Raw genomic sequence first — 17,737 nt, forward strand, 5'->3', positions numbered from 1 at the left:
TTGTTAGATATGCTCAAGATACTTAGGGACTGTTACCTATTGCTAGCAGAAATTTGATTTCTATATTTTATTTAGCACAAAAAGATTTTTATTTATTTGAAAATTAAATTAATTCAAAATGGTTTTATGATTGACAGTCTCTATTACATACATATGGATGTATCTGTGAATATATCTGAGAAAACAGTGAATACCATAGGATCTAATAGATCCAAAAATGAGATAAATCTAAAGTATTTATGGCACCTCAGGCTTGGCCATATAGGAGAAGACAAAATAAACAAATTGGAGAAACATGAGCTTTTGGGCTCATTGACTTTCGAGTCATATTTGATTTGTGAATTCTGCCTCCAAGAAAAGATGGCCAAATTATCCTTTGTAGGACACAGGGAGGTCCACTGAAATACTTACCCTAGTACACACTGATGTGTGTGGCCCATTCGATGTGCAGGCTAAGGGTTGTAATTTTTTACTTCATTTTACCGATGATTACTCACGGTATGGATATGTGTGTGAGACACAAATATGAAACTTTTGAAAGGTTCAAAAAGCTTAGATATGAAGTAGAAAAATAAGCACAAAAACTCATTAAGGTTCTTCGATCAGATCAAGGAAGTGAATATCTTAATGGAGAGTTCTGTGATTATCTCAAGGAGAATGGTATAGTTTCATAATGGACTCCTCCTGGTACACCTCAGCTCAATGGAGTGTTAGAGAGGAGAAATCGGACTCTATTGATATGGTCCAGTCCATGATGAGCTTCACTGATTTACCCTTGTTTCTTTAGATAGATGCCCTATTTTCAGCTATTTACTTGTTGAATAGAGTTCCCTCTAAAACCGTTCTTACCACACTGTATGAGATATAGCATGGTAAGAAACCAAGTCTTGGTCATCTTAAGATTTGGGGATGTCCGGCCCACGTCAAGAGACTACAGGCGGACAAACTAGAGGCTAGGACCATAAGTGCTCGTTTTATATGATATCCTAAAGAGTCATTAGGATACAATTTTTACGTCTCAGAGGATCACAATGTATTTGTGAGCCATCACACCATCTTCTTGGAAAAACAGTTTATCCTTGATAGAGGCAGTGGGAGGAAAATTGAGCTTGAAGAGAAAGTCTCTGAAAAGCAACGAGTCATGGATCCTATCGAACCCATTCATACAGAGCCAGTACACGATGTCCCTCAACCACCTCGCAGATCTAGTAGGGTCTCCCATCCTCCCGATAAATACTTAGGTATACTAGAAGAGGATACCGAGGAAATGTTCCTAGTGGGAGATAGGGATCACACGCAGGATCCCAAAACCTACGACGAGGCGATATCTGATATCGATTCCGAGAAATGGCTGGAAACCATGAAGTCAGAGTTAGACTCCATGCATTCCAACCAAGTCTGGACCTTAGTAGATCCACCAGAAGGTATTGTACCTATTGGATGCAAATGGATCTACAAAAGAAAGATAGGTTCGGATGGAGAGGTAGAGACCTATAAAGCAAGGCTTGTGGCGAAAGGGTATAGTCAGCACGAGGGCATTGACTATCAGGAGACCTTTTCACCTGTAGCCATGCTGCTTGCCATTGCAGCATTTCATGATTATGAAATCTGGCAGATGGATGTGAAAACTGCTTTCCTGAATGGATATCTTGATGAAGATATCTATATGGAACAGCCTTTGGGTTTCACTTCCAGTGATGGAGATCACAAGGTTTGCAAGCTGCAAAGGTCCATCTATGGACTAAAGCAAGCATCTCGGAGTTGGAACACTCGTTTCAATGACGCAATCAAAATGTTTGATTTCATCAAAAACGAAGAGGAACCGTGTGTTTACAAAAGGGTTAGTGGGAGCGCTGTCGTATTTCTCGTACTGTACGTGGACGACATCCTCCTGATAGGGAATGATATTTCCATGCTAATCTCGGTCAAGGTCTGGTTGTCAAAAGAATTCTCCATGAAAGACCTTGGGGAAGCATCCTATATTTTGGGAATAAAGGTTTATAGAGATAGATCTAAAAGGATGCTTGACCTTTCACAGAAGATGTACATAGAGGAGGTGCTGAAGAGGTTCAGCATGGAAAACTCTAAAAGGGGTCGCTTACCCCTAAGGCATGGAATTAATCTTTCCAAGAAGATGTGCCCCAACATATTTGAAGAGATTCAACGCATGAGCAAGATCCCCTATGCATCAGCAATAGGGAGCCTCATGTATGCCATGCTATGTATATAACTTGATATAGTACATGTTGTGAATGTCACGAGCATATGTCAATCAGATCCAGGCAAAAAGCACTGGATAGCTGTGAAGAACAGTCTTAAGTACTTGAGAAGAACTAAGGACATGTTCTTGGTCTTTGGAAGAAGATCAGAGTTGAAGGTAGAAGGATGCACACATATTGATGATAGAAAGTCTACATCAGAATATGTGCAATGGTGGTTCAGTAAATTGGAAGAGTTCCAAACAACCGATCATTATAGATTCTACCTTAGAAGCTGAATGTTAAGCCGTCTCTAAGGGTGCAGTGGAAATCTTTTGGTTTAAAAAGTTCATTGCAGAGTTAGGTGTAATGTCATCAGATGTCATAACACTCTACTGCGATAACAAAGGCACCATAGCACTAGCTAAGGAGCCAAAGGTCTCACCAGAAATCGAAGCACATAGAGCGGCAGTTTAACCTAATAAGCGACTACCTTGAAAGAAAATAAGTAGAGGATCAGAGAGTAGACTCCACAGAAAATGTGGCGGACCCATTCACTAAGCAGCTAAGTCGGCAGAAAAACTAAAGCGCATCTTGAGAAGATGGGGCTTAGGTTTATGGCTAATTGGCTTTAGTGCAAGTGGGAGATTGTTAGATGTATGCCCTAGAAGCCAATCTGGCTGAATTCTAGGGACATAATTTTGTACTTGACTATTTATTATTGAATAAATAAAAGGCATCTTTTCATTCATATTATCTATGTGTCTATGAATCGTCCAAGAAATTAATAAGATGATGATGCATATTCTCAAGAGTTGAGAATTTGAGCCATGTATCATTGGTGATTAATTTCTAAATGCTCCTGATCAATGGATCATCACGAGGACGGTGATCGATCCGATCAGTGCACAGATCACTTTCCTTCTGGATGGACGAGACTTGAGTCCACAGTGTAGGGACACTGAAGTGATAGTGCAGGTGCTTGTTAGAGAACAAGGGTACTGAGCGTGACCAAGACAAGAAGTCACTTAGATGTCTATCCACTCGTCAGTGACTTGCTTGATGTTGCAGTAGTATGACTGGTCCTTTGACCTGCGGTGCTTCAGCTACTCACAGTGAGGTTATTGTAGTTTGACTACACGTATACATGGTCTCTAGTCATATGGGTCCTTGTAGTGTAGATTGGCTGCATTAAGTTCACTGTAGGAGTAGGGTATGTACTTACATGGAATCTATCGACCTTGATAGAAGAGGAGTGATCCTATGTGATTTGTTAGACTGAGTTTTAAGACCTTGGCCAGGGCAGTAATAGAAAGTGGAGAAAGAGTTTTCCACTATCGAACTCAAGTCAAATAAATCTTGACATATGACAGATGAAGGGGTTTGACGAGTTATCCATGACCTCCGTCCTGTAGGGATCCACGATAGCAGGACTCTATCACACGATAACTGCACCTAGAGGTTCATCATTCTATTCTACTGGGTAGCCACTACATGCTGCTAGGTGTCACTGGTGGATGGTGGGACTCACAGGGATTATCTCGATGATCGATAAACCCTAATGAGTAGAGTTGGAATCGTTCCAATCCATTGAAAGGAGTTTTCAATGATATTGTGATAGAGATCATAATATATCTCACTACCAGTCAGAGTAGAACCTATGGGGTCACACACACTAGAAGTATTGACCGATCCGATGGTTGAATCGTGATTAGGAATCACTAGTAATCAATTCGATTGATATTCAGTTGAAGAAGGAACAATGGGAATTAATTAATTTGGACTTAAACACAAATCCTACTTTGAGTAGGATTCCTAATTGGATTAGGACTGGAAATCCTAGTTGGAGTAGGACTGGGATTCCTACTTGAAATAGGATTCCTACAATCCTAATTAGATTAGGAGTTTTGAATTAAAATTGGATTCCTACTTGGAATAGGATTCCTAGAAGACGTAATTGGATTAGGACTTCGAATTCAAATAAGAGTCCTAATTGGATTAGGACTAAAATTAAATATGTCCTAATTTGGATTAGGGTTTCTTAAGTCACAATTAATTATTAATCTAATAAATCAATAAGACTCCTAATTGGATTAGGATTGAAGAGTTCAATTGAGTCAAAATTGATTTAAGTTCTAATTGGATTAGGACTTACCTAGATTGGATCCAAATTGGTTCACCCTTGGGCTAAGCCTAATTGGATTAGGGCTTGACCACATTAGGGCCACCCAATCCTCATTAGATGAGGATTAGGGCATCACAAGAAGGAGGGGATCACACCCCTCCTCCTTGATTCCTTTGGTGCGGCAAGGAGAGAGGGAGCCGCCCCACATGGCATAACATCAAGGGCTCCTAATTTGTAGGAGCCCTAGATGCTTTAAAAGGAGGTGAAAAGTGGCTGACGCCCTAATGATGTGATGCTCTCCTCTTTGCAGCCGTGGCCACCCTCTCCCTCCCTTGGTTCAGCCGCCAGCAAGAAGAAGGGAAAAAGAAGCCATGGCGCCCTCCTCTTCCTCCTTTCCTCCTTCCAACGCAGGGAAAAGAAAGTAGGCTGTAGGGGCTTTGCTTCTTCCTCTTCTTCTTCCTTCTTCTTCCTACTCTCAAGTACATTCATGAGTTGAAAGAAAGAAAGGAGATCAGCCATCAAAAGTTATCTCTGCAAGGAAGCTAGCACCCCGGTGAGATAGAGAGCTTGGATCGGATCCTGCTTCGTGTGGATACCCGTAGAGGCCGGGCACTTGAACGGCTTCAAGCGAACCTTCATCCTAAACCACGAACTTCAGTTTGCGGTGATCATCTACCCGCACAAGGTGAAGATCTGATCTTCTAAAAGTTTTTAAAAGTTTTTAATCCTTATCTATCTACGAACGGTTTTTGAACAACGTTCATGCGATGAACGGTTGATCCCGCGCATGCCTCTTCCGCTGCATCTGAATTTTTTAAAAATTTCAGCGGCATGATTGGGGTTTTCTAACAGCCCGCGGCTCAGCCTGTAGCGGCTGACCTCCCTTCCTCTTCGTCTTCCATTTCTTATCCCTCTCTAGTGAAGGGGGGTTTCCCTTCCCCATGGACAAGGAGAAGCCGGCCGAAGCCGGTGGTGCACGCCGGTCTGCGGCCAAGCTAGCGGCGCCCGCATGGCGCATGGCTGGCCTCGCGGCCGATGCCTGTGGTCGACCCGACGACGCTCGCAGTGCCCCGAACCGGCAATGTCCACGGCTGGAGGATAGAGATCCTCTTCTTCTCCTTCCTCTCCGATCTCCTCCGGCTGAGATCTAGCCGGTTCCCATGGATACGAACTGGATTTCACTCGAGCTGAGGACCCTTCCATGAATAGGATTTTTAGATCTAAGGTTTTGATGGAAGGGAAAGCCATAATTGAGTGGAAGAGAAAGGGTTCTTTGGCATGGCCGACCATGGCCTTCGATCGACCGAGCCAATGTGGGATTACGGCCGCTCACAGGTGAGATCTTTCCCCTCCCTCCACTACATCTTAGTCCTACCCTTCTTCCCTTATTTCCATTTTGATTATTTCACTAGATTGACCGAATGTAACTCATGAACATTGGTGATAAGAAATTTACCTAGCTCTGAGGAGCTGTGAATCCTTTTAGGCAAGCTACTGTATCTCCTCCGGCGGCTCAGTGTGGTGATGAGCTCCCTCCTCCTCCGGTGCCACCACTCATGCTTCAGTTCTTTGTAGCAGAAGAAAGAGGGAGTGAGGGCGGTGAGAGGGTGATCTACTGAGTCCCTCGCCGAGGAATCCCTGAGCTTTTATAGCCCTTGGTCGGAAGAGAGGAGGGTGGTGGTGGTGATCGTGGCTGTCAGGTGGTTGTAACCGCCTCAGCTGGTGATCAGGGACTCCAGATGGGCCGGCCATGTTAGGCTTGGCCCATTAGCCCACTATATATGGGCTGGTTTTCACATTCTTTCCTCCTTAAAATAATTTCGTCCTCGAAATTTACATTCCTTAATTCTTTAACAAATGAAGTTACTTAGTCTTTTATCTAACATTCTACCACGTTTCCGCTGCACACTCTGATTCACAACACTAAAATCTTTTGATTCACTAATAACTTTTGATCAAAATACTACTTGTATTAGGAACTAAAGAGATCCATATTTTCAATTTTCCAAGTAAAGCCTAAAAGAAAGAATATTTGATTCTTGAATACATCTAATCCAGATTAACTCTCAAGTCAATTTGTTCCATTCAAAATCATCATATGGGCTCGTTACTGTAATTCCCAAAATGTATTGAATCTTAATTTCCTTATCAATTCAACTGGACAATTCCAAACACTTATAACCAGAATTTTTTTTTTTTTAATGCTCCACTAAATTACAAGACTTTAATTCAACACAAATGAGTCAAACCTCAAAGATCTTCCATCTTAACCATCTAAGTCTCTAAAATTTAAATTCTTCATGCAAATTTAGGTTTCCACAATAACCTCAACAATATTGACAAAAGACCCTAGATTAACTTATAATTCTAAACTTTGAATTGAAATTCCATATACATCATACAGTCCCCGATAAACATGAATAAGATCTATTATTTGGATCCAAAGACGATAATTAAAATTATTTGTAACTCCACCAAGATGAATACAATAAAATCGATTTTTCTTTAAGAAAATAGGCCTACTTGCAATAACTCACAACATATTTTTCTTCAACATAAGAGTTTCATTCATACTCCCCAAACATGTTCAAACCTCGAAGAGTATTTTAATTAGGTATCATAAAAATCTTTCATAGCTTAAATCTTAAACAATTTCTTATGAAGAGATCCTAACTTGCCACAAAATGATTAACTTCAAGCTAGAAGTAATATTACAATATACCCCCATAACAAAATGAACTTCCAAATTAACTAATCAACAAATAATTACATTCTATGATAATATTCCATGATCAATTCTCTTTCACTAAATTTTGGTCAAAATCCAATTAATCATAACCTAAAATGTCCACCGAGAGGACCCCCAACATAGCTGATCCACACTTTGGCTATGAGCCTAGTTAGCAAGCATTCCAATTTCAATATCTATCTGTTGGGAACCCGCCCATGCCGCTGATATTTCAAAAAAATTCAGATGGCAGCGGAATCGGCATAAGCGGGATCGACGTTCATCACATGAACGTTGTTTCATGAACCGTTTGTAGTTAGATAAGAATTAAAACTTTTAAATACATTAAAAGATCAGATCTTCACCTTGTGCGGGTAGATGATCACCGCAAACTGAAGTTCGTGGTCTAGGATGAAGGTTCGCTTGAAGCAGTTCAAGTGTCCGGCCTCTACGGGTATCCACACGAAGCAGGATCCGATCCAAGCTCTCTATCTTACCGGGGTGCTAGCTCCCTTGCAGAGATAGCTTTTGATGGCTGATCTCCTCTCTTTCTTTCAACTCTTGAATGCACTTGAGAGGAGGAAGAAGAAGGATGAAGAAGAGGAAGAAGAAGAATCCCCACGCAGCCTTCTTTTCTTCCTTGCGTTGGAACAAGGATGGAGCAGGGAAGAAGCCGCCAACACCTTGGATGTTATTCCTTGCTTGCGGCTGAACCAAGGGGAAAGAGAGGGTGGGAGGCCACGGCTTGGAAAAAGGAAAAGTTCAATCTAGGGCGCCGGCCCTAGTGCCTCTCTTATAGACATGAAGGGCTCCTACAATTTAGGAGCCCTTGACATCTTTCCAAGAGGGGGCGCCGGCCCCCTTCTCTTCTCCCTTCTCCACATGGAAAAGGGAGGGGCATATGCCCCTCCTCATGGTAAACCCTAATCCACATTAAGTAGGGTTTGAAATGCCCTAATGTGGTCAAGCCCTAATCCAATTAGGCTTAGCCCAAGGGTGAACCAATTTGGATCCAATCTAGGTAAGTCCTAATCCAATTAGAACTTAAATCAATTTTGACTGAATTGAACTCTTCAATCCTAATCCAATTAGGAGTCTTATTGATTCATTAGATTAATAATTAATTGTGACTTAAGAAATCCTAATCCAAATTAGGACATATATAATTTTAGTCCTAATCCAATTAGGACTCTATTTGAATCCGAAGTCCTAATCTGATTAGGACTCTATGAATCCTACTCCAAGTAGGAATCCAATTTTGATTCAAAACTCCTAATCTCATTAGGATTGCAGGAATCCTATTCCAAGTAGGAATCCCAGTCCTACTCCAACTAGGATTCCCAGTCCTAATCCAATTAGGACTCTAGGAATCCTACTCGAAGTAGGACTCTTGTTTCAAGTCCAATTAATTAATTTCCTTTCCTTTTTCAACTTCTTATCAATCGAATTGATTACTCGTGATTCATAATCACTTTTCAACCATCGGATCGGTCAATACTTCTAGTGTGTGTGACCCCATAGATTCTATTCTGACTGGTAGTGAGATATATTGTGATCTCTATCACTATATCATTGAAAACTCCTTTCAATGGGTTGGAACGATTCCAACTCAACTCATTAGGGTTTATCGATCATCGAGATAATCCCTATGAGTCCCACCATCCACCAGTGACACCTAGCAGCATGTAGTGGCTACCCAGCAGAATGGAATGATGAACCTCTAGGTGCAGTTAACGTATGATACAGTCCTACTATCGTGGATCCCTACAGGACGGAGGTCATGGACAACTCGTCAAACCCCATCGTCTGTCATATATCAAGATTTATTCGACTCGAGTTCGATAGTGGAAAACTCTTTCTCCACTTTATATTACTGCCCTGGCCAAGGTCTTAGAACTCAGTCTAACAAATCACATAGGATCACTCCTCTTCTATCAAGGTCGATAGATTCCTTGTAGGTGCATACCCTATTCCTACAGTGAACCTACTGCAGCCAATCTACACTGCATAGACCCATATGGCTAGAGACCATGTATGTGTGCAGTCAAACTACAATAACCTCACTGTGAGTAGCCGAAGCACCGCAGGTCAAAGGACCAGTCACACTACTGCAACATCAAGCAAGTCACTGACGAGTGGATAGACATCCAAGTGACTTCTTGTCTTGGTCACGCTCAGTACCCTTATTCTCTAACAAGCACCTGCACTATCACTTCAGTGTCCCCACACTGTGGACTCAAGTCTTGTCCATCCAGAAGGAAAGTGATCTGTGCACTGATCGGATCGATCACCGTCCTCGTGATGATCCATTGATCAGGAGTATTTAGAAATTAATCACCAATGATACATGGCTCAAATTCTCAACTCTTGAGAATATGTATCATCATCTCATTAATTTCTTGGACGATTCATAGACACATAAATAATATGAATGAAAAGATGCCTTTTATTTATCCAATAATAAATAGTCAAGTACAAAATTATGTCCCTGAAATTAATAATGTGTCAGCCAGATTGGCTTCTAGGGCATACATCTAACAATCTCCCACTTGCACTAAAGCCAATCAGTCATATATCTAAGCCCCATCTTCTCAAGGTGGGCTTCAGTCTTTTGCTGACTTAGCTGCTTAGTGAACGGGTCTGCCACGTTATCCGCGGAGTCTACTCTCTGCACCTCTACATATTTCTTCTCAACATAGTCGCGTATGAGATGGAAGCGCCGCTCTATATGCTTAGACTTCTGATGAGACCTTGGCTCCTTAGCAAGGGCTATGGCGCCATTATTATCGCAGTAGAGTGTTATGGCATCTGATGTCATCACGTCCAACTCTGCAATGAATTTCTTGAACCAGAAGCCTTCCTTAGCAGCTTCAGAGGCGGCGATATATTCAGCTTCCATAGTAGAATCAGCAATGATCGGTTGTTTAGAACTCTTCCAATTTACCGTACCACCATTGCACAAGAACATATATCCAGATGTTGACTTCCTGTCATCGACATCAGTCATGAAGTCTGAATCTGTGTACCCTTCTACCTTTAACTCTGATGATCCTCCAAAGACCAAGAATAAATCTTTAGTTCTTCTTAAGTACTTAAGAATATTCTTCATAGCTGTCCAGTGTTCTTCATCTGGATTCGACTGATATCTGCTTGTGACACTCACAGCAAGGGCTATATCAGGTCGTGTACATAGCATGGTATACATGAGGCTTCCTATTGCCGATGCATAGGGAATCTTGCTCATGCGTTGAATCTCTTCAGATGTATTGGGGCACATCTTCTTGGAGAGATGAATTCCATACCTAAGGGGTAAAAGACCCCTTTTGGAGTTTTCCATGCTGAACCTCTTCAGCACCTCCTCTATGTACATCTTCTGTGAAAGGCCAAGCATCCTTTTAGATCTATCTCTATAGACCTTTATTCTCAAAATATAGGATGCTTCCCCAAGGTCTTTCATGGAGAATTCTTTTGACAACCAGACCTTGACCGAGGTTAGCATGGAAATATCATTCCCTATCAGCAGGATGTCGTCCACGTACAGTACGAGAAATACGACAGCGCTCCCACTAATCTTTTTGTAAACACACGGTTCCTCTTCATTTTTGATGAAATCAAATGTTTTGATTGCGTCATCGAAACGAGTGTTCCAACTCCGAGATGCTTGCTTTAGTCCATAGATGGACCTTTGCAGCTTGCAGACCTTGTGATCTCCATCACTGGAAATGAAACCCAAAGGCTGTTCCATATAGATATCTTCATCAAGATATCCATTCAGGAAAGCAGTTTTCACATCCATCTGCCAGATTTCATAATCATGAAATGCTGCAATGGCAAGCAATGTTCGGATGGATTTTAGCATTGTTGACCCCCTAATGGATTTTGATGAATACAAAACACTAGAGTAAAATTCCATTATATCTTAACAATTCAATTGAGAAATTCATGTGTTTTACTTAGAATATTGTTAAGAAATGTCTAGGCAAGTTCCCATAATTTTTATGAATTTATTGAAGAATATTTTGAGCTAAAGAAAAAGTTCAGGGACAGTCGAGACGTCTCCTGATAGTTTCAGAGACGTCTCTGGCACAAACAGGAAGAACTGGCACACTTGGAGACGTCCCCGACACCTGCCGAGTCGTCCCCGCGTTAGCGGAGTCAACTCTCTCAGTAGCGGAGTCGACTCTCTCAGTGGCGGCAGAAAGACGTTTTTCAAGGGATATGCGCGAGACGTCCCCGCTGTACGCGGAGTCGTCCCCGCAAGCAAAAAGGAGACTTCCCGAGTCGTCCCCAAGATAGCGGAGACGGCTCTCTCAGGGTTTTCCAGAGAATGGTTTCTGCGGTGATAAGGAAGCGGAGTCGACCCTGAGATAGCGGAGACGTCCCCATGCATAAAAGTGCAGACAAGCCGAGATGTCCCCTGAAAGAGCGGAGTCGACTCTCTCAGGGAATTCCAGAGGACATATTTTTCAAAGATAAAGAAGCGGAGTCGTCCCCAAACAAGCGGAGTCGTCCCCACTCAAAAAGTGCAGACAAGCCGAGACGTCCCCGTAAAGTGCCGAGTCGACCCCAGATAAAGTAAAAAGTAAAAATCCTGTAGGCGAGACGTCTCTCGCTGTAGCAGAGACGTCCCCGAAGCGCCTGGGACGCGCTGACAGCTTTTCAGGTTTGGTTTGAATTTCAAATCCTTCTCTTTTTGTTTCTAACGGCTATATTTGCTTTTTGGGCTATAAAAGGGACCTCTTAAGTGGTTCTCAACAACTCTTCACCAACCCAAAAGCAAAATCATTCAAGAGAGAAAAGTTCAAGAGAGTGAGAGCATTAAAGTGTAGAAATCAAGTGCATTCAAGGTTCTCTTGTGATTTCAAGCTCAACCGCTCTCGTGCGCTCGAGATTCAAAGCTCACACTCGATCCTACGCACTCCACATCGGAAGAATCAACATCTCCCACGCTTCCAACGGCAAAAAGATTCTTCCGGGTTAAATTGTTCATAATTGATATATTTGCTTTTTAGAGCTTTTATTCACTTTTGTAAACTCTTTGATTGTAGTGCTTGTTCAAGTCAAGGGACTTGGAACAAGGGAAAGGCGTCCCAAGCCTAAGAGAAATTGGGGGTTTAGGGTTTGTTGTGAGCCCGGTGTAAAACAACGAGTTGGGTAGTAAACTCGCAAAACTACCGTACTGTAATCTTGGATTATAGTGGAAATACCCAAAGGCGCTTTGGGGAGTGGATGTAGGAGCGGTGGAAGCTCCGAACCACTATAAAACCGTGTGTTTGTGATTGTGTCTTCTCATCCCACTATCATTACCTTATTTCATATATTTGTGTGTTTTAATTTTAATTAGCCGAAGAGTTTTAAAACACCCAATTCACCCCCCTCTTGGGTGACCATCTCTGGGCAACAAGTGGTATCAGAGCAGGTGCTCTGTGTATTTCTTGAAAGACCTAACCGTCTTAGCCAAAGATCTAGATGGGAACACCCTTTAACAATGTTCCTGCCGAGGGGCAAGCAACCAATAGACCTCCACTCTTCAATGGGACAAATTATACCTATTGGAAGACTAGAATGAAAATCTTCATTCAAGCACAAGACTATGCCTTGTGGAGGGTTATAGTCAAGGGACCACAAGAACCATCACATGTGGTTAATGGCATTCGAGTTCCCAAACCTGAGGAGGATTGGGATGAGAATGATGATAGGATGGCTCAACTCAATTCTAGAGCCATGAACTCACTATTTTGTTCTTTAGATGTAAATGAGTTCAATAGAGTCTCTACATGTAGTTCCGCCAAGGAAATATGGGATAGGCTTGAAGTTACCCATGAGGGTACAAATCAAGTCAAAGAGTCCAAAGTGAACATTCTAGTTCACAAATATGAATTGTTTAAGATGGAACCTAATGAAACCATCACATGCATGTTTACTCGCTTTACCGATATAATTAATGGTCTAAAGAGTTTGGGTAAATCTTATACTAACCCGGAACTTGTGAGTAAAATTCTCAGGTCTTTGCCGAAAGCATGGGAAGCAAAGGTCACGGCAATCGTAGAAGCCAAAGACCTCAACACTTTGGGATTAGAACAACTACTGGGCTCATTGATGACGCATGAGCTCACAATGAAGCAACATGAAGAAGAGTTGCCGAAGAAAAGGACAATCGCACTCAAAGCTACTTCAAGTGTGTGTGAAGAAGAGAGTAGTGAGAGTGAAGAAGAAAGCCAAGATGAGGACTTGGGCTTGATAGTAAGAAAATTTAAGAAATTCATGAGAAGAAAGAAACCTTTCCCAAGAAAGAAATTTGGAGGGAGAAATGATTGGGAAAAAGAAAAGGAAAAAGAAAGAGACCCAATCATATGCTATGATTGCAAGAGACCGGGACACGTTCGTTCCAAATGCCCTCAACAAAAGAAGTATTTTGGAAAGGAGAAGAAGAAGGCATTAAAGGCAACATGGGATGATAGTGACACATCATCCTCTGAGGAAGAAAAGGAAGAGACCGCCAATTTGTGCTTCATGGCGTTTGAAGACGATGAGGTATGTCAAAACCCAACTATAAATTTTACTTTAGAAGAATTATATGAGGCTTTTCAAGAACTTATGGGTGATTGTGGGTATGTTAGGAGCAAAGAATAAAGAATTAAAAGCCTCTAATCAAAAACTAAAGGAAGATATTGAAAATCTATTAAATAAAAAGGAGAGCATTAAAAATATTAACACTATTGACCTAGAAATCAAAAACTCAAAACTTAACATTGAAAATGAAAAGGCAAATACACTAATTAAGGAATTAAATCTACAAGTAAAATCCCTATTCGATAATAATACCTCACTTGCACAAAATGTTGAATCTCTTAAAAAAGATAAGGAAGAACTAGTTAAAGAAAATTTGAATCTCAAGAATGAGGTACATAAGTACAAACCAATTGTTGAAAAATTCACACAAAGCTCTGAAAAATTAAATCTCATTCTTTCAAATCAAAGAGCTGTTTTCAATAAAGCCGGATTAGGATATAAAACTAATAAACAACAAAAGTATCTAAAGAATTTCTTTGTAAAAGCAAAAGATGTAAAAACTGAAAAACCTACATGTTTTCATTGTGGAAAGAATGGACATAAAGCCTACTCTTGTATTCAAAGAAAAATCCAAACTAACAAGAGTACATTTGTGAAAGCCAAAAACATAACTAAAGTATGGGTGCCTAAGGGAACCAACCACACTAACCACGAAGGACCCAAGAAAACTTGGATACCTAAGAGCTTCACATGATCATTTTGCAGGTATGCCTTGCAGCCGGAAATAAAAAGAGAATGTGGTATCTTGATAGCGGTTGCTCAAGGCATATAACTGGTGACAAGAGTCTCCTCGTCACCTTGGAATCAAAAGAAGGAGGATTAGTCACATTTGGAGACAATGCTAAAGGACGAATTATTGGTGTTGGTAAAATCTCCATATCACCCTCCTCATTTATTGATAATGTATTGTTAGTTAATGGACTAAAACATAATTTATTAAGTATAAGTCAATTTTGTGACAAGGGCTTTAAAGTGTCATTTGAATCGTCACTATGCATAATTAGTAGTCCAATTGATAATGAGATCATACTCACAGGACATAGGCATGGAAATGTTTACATGGTAGATCTTGATGATCTCACCATGAAGGATGGCCAATGTCTTGTAGCCATGAATCCCAAAGTCAATGAGACTAGTTGGTTATGGCATCGTAGGTTAGGGCATGCTAGCATGGATTTAATCTCTAAATTAATTACAAAGGATCTAGTCAAAGGGCTACCAAAAATAGACTTTGAAAAGAATAAAATTTGTGCTGCATGTCAATTAGGGAAACAAACAAGAAGTTCCTTTAAGTCTAAGAACATAGTTTCCACATCAAAACCCTTAGAACTAATTCACATGGATTTGTTTGGACCCACTAGAACTGCTAGTCTAGGGGGTAAGAAATTTGGTCTTGTAATTGTTGATGATTTTTCACGTTTTACATGGGTTTCATTTCTTGCACATAAAGATGAGTCCTTTCCCGCTTTTATTAAGTTTCATAATAGAGTTTCGAATGAACTCAATCTTAAACTAAAAGCAATTAGGAGTGATCATGGTACCCGAGTTTGAAAATCAGTATTTTGAAAAATTTTGTGAAGAAAATGGTATCAATCACAACTTCTCGGCACCTAGGACACCTCAACAAAACGGGGTGGTAGAAAGGAAGAATCGCACACTAGCAGATATGGCTCGTACCATGTTGTGCGAATCGGATCTACCAAAGTATTTTTGGGCTGAAGCAATAAATACCTCATGTTATATTTTAAATCGTGCTTTAGTTAGATCCATCTTAAAGAAAACACCTTATGAGTTGATAAAAAGTAAGAAACCAAATATAAGTTATTTTCATGTTTTCGGTTGTCGATGCTTTATTTTAAACAATGGAAAGAACAATCTCAATAAATTTAGTGCTAAATCAGATGAGGGGATCTTCTTAGGTTATTCCTCATCTAGTAGAGCATACAGGGTCTTCAACAAGAGAACTCTCGTTGTTGAAGAATCTATTCACGTTGTTTTTGATGAAACTAATGGAGATTCTTCTAGAAAAGAAGAAGATGGTGATGCAGGTATACTTGAAGACCGAATGAAGGAATTCTCCATACAAGACAAACAACATGAGGATGAGGTCAAGGAAGATACAAATCAGCAAGATGAAGAAGGTCAACCTCCATCAAAAAAATCAAGATCTTCCTAAAGAATGGAGGTATGCACATGGTCATCCAAAGGATCTAATCCTTGGTGATCCTTCACAAGGTATAAGAACTAGATCCTCTTTAAGAAATACTAGTAATTATCTTGCTTTCGTTTCACAAATAGAGCCTAAATCACTAGAAGAAGCTGAAAAAGATGATAATTGGATGAATGCTATGCAAGAGGAATTAAACCAATTTGAAAGAAATGAAGTTTGGACTCTAATAAAAAGACCCCCTAATGTTTCAATTATAGGACACCAAGTGGGGTGTATAGAAATAAACTAGATGAAGATGGAATAGTATTAAGAAACAAAGCTAGGCTAGTGGCCAAAGGATATAATCAGGAGGAAGGAATAGATTTTGATGAAACTTTTGCTCCTGTTGCTAGATTAGAGGCTATTAGACTGCTTTTAGCATATGCATGCTTCATGGATTTTAAACTCTATCAAATGGATGTAAAAAGTGCATTCTTAAATGGCTATATAATGGAGGAAGTTTATGTAGGACAACCTCCAGGTTTTGAAAATCACTTACATCCAGATTATGTGTATAAATTGCATAAAGCATTGTATGGACTTAAGCAAGCTCCTAGGGCATGGTATGAAAGATTAAGTAATTTTCTAATTGAGAACAAATTTAAGAGAGGAAATGTGGACAAAACCCTCTTTATTAAAAGAAAAGGAAATGGACTTATTGCTTGTACAAATTTATGTGGATGATATAATTTTTGGTGCTACTAATGATAGTCTTTGTCAAGAATTTGCCAAGCTTATGCAGGGAGAATTTGAAATGAGCATGATGGGTGAGCTCAACTTCTTCCTTGGGCTGCAAATAAAACAATCAGAGGAAGGCATCTTCATCAGTCAGTCCAAGTATATCAAAGAAATGTTGGAGAAATTCAAGATGAAGGATGCAAAAGAAATTAGCACACCCATGGGCTCAAGTTGCAAGCTTGACAAAGATGAAAAAGGTAAAAGTATAGACTGCAAATTGTACAGAGGTATGATAGGCTCTTTACTTTACCTTACTGCTAGTAGACCAGATATATTATTCAGTGTTTGTATGTGTGCTAGGATACCAAGCATGTCCTAAGGAATCACACTTGCAAGCTGTTAAAAGAATTTTTAGATATCTAGTAGGGACATCTAATGTAAGCTTATGGTACTCTAAACAATCTGATATAAACTTAATTGCATTATTCCGATGCTGATTTTGCCGGGTGCAAACTCGACAGAAAAAGCACAAGTGGCACATGTCAATTCTTGGGTGCCAACTTGGTTTCTTGGTTTAGCAAGAAACAAAATTCAGTTGCCTTGTCCACAGCTGAAGCTGAGTACATTACAGCCGGAAGCTGTTGTGCCCAAGTTCTTTGGATTAAGCAACAACTTGAAGACTTCGGTATTAAAATGGACAATATACCAATTAAGTGTGATAATACAAGTGCAATCAACTTAACAAAAAATCCTGTCCAACACTCTAAGTCAAAGCATATAGAGATTAGGCATCATTTTATTAGGGATCATGTGCTGACAAATGATGTGGTGATTGAATATGTATGTACTGAAAATCAATTAGCTGATATCTTTACAAAGCCCCTTTGTAAAGATAGATTCAATTTCTTAAGGAATGCTTTGAGCTTGTATGATCCTAGCAAATGAATTGAACTTGTATTGCATTGCCTTGCTACTCGAACTAGTAATCCACCTCAAGGCAAACATAAGTGAAAACATAAATTCATCTAAGCTAAATGACGAACTGTTTGACTTTCCGGAGGATGGTTACCCTCCCTTGGACTCTTCATAGAGATATTTTCAGAGCCTATATCATGGGTATTCGAAATTTGGTCAAACATTCCTCATTTCAACATTAATAAGTTAAAAATCATTATCAAATCATTATAAGATGTAATATTAAGGGGGAGGATCACAAACAAATTCAC

The sequence above is a fragment of the Phoenix dactylifera genome, unplaced genomic scaffold (assembly GCF_009389715.1).
Source record: "Phoenix dactylifera cultivar Barhee BC4 unplaced genomic scaffold, palm_55x_up_171113_PBpolish2nd_filt_p 000550F, whole genome shotgun sequence".
NCBI lineage: Eukaryota > Viridiplantae > Streptophyta > Magnoliopsida > Arecales > Arecaceae > Phoenix > Phoenix dactylifera.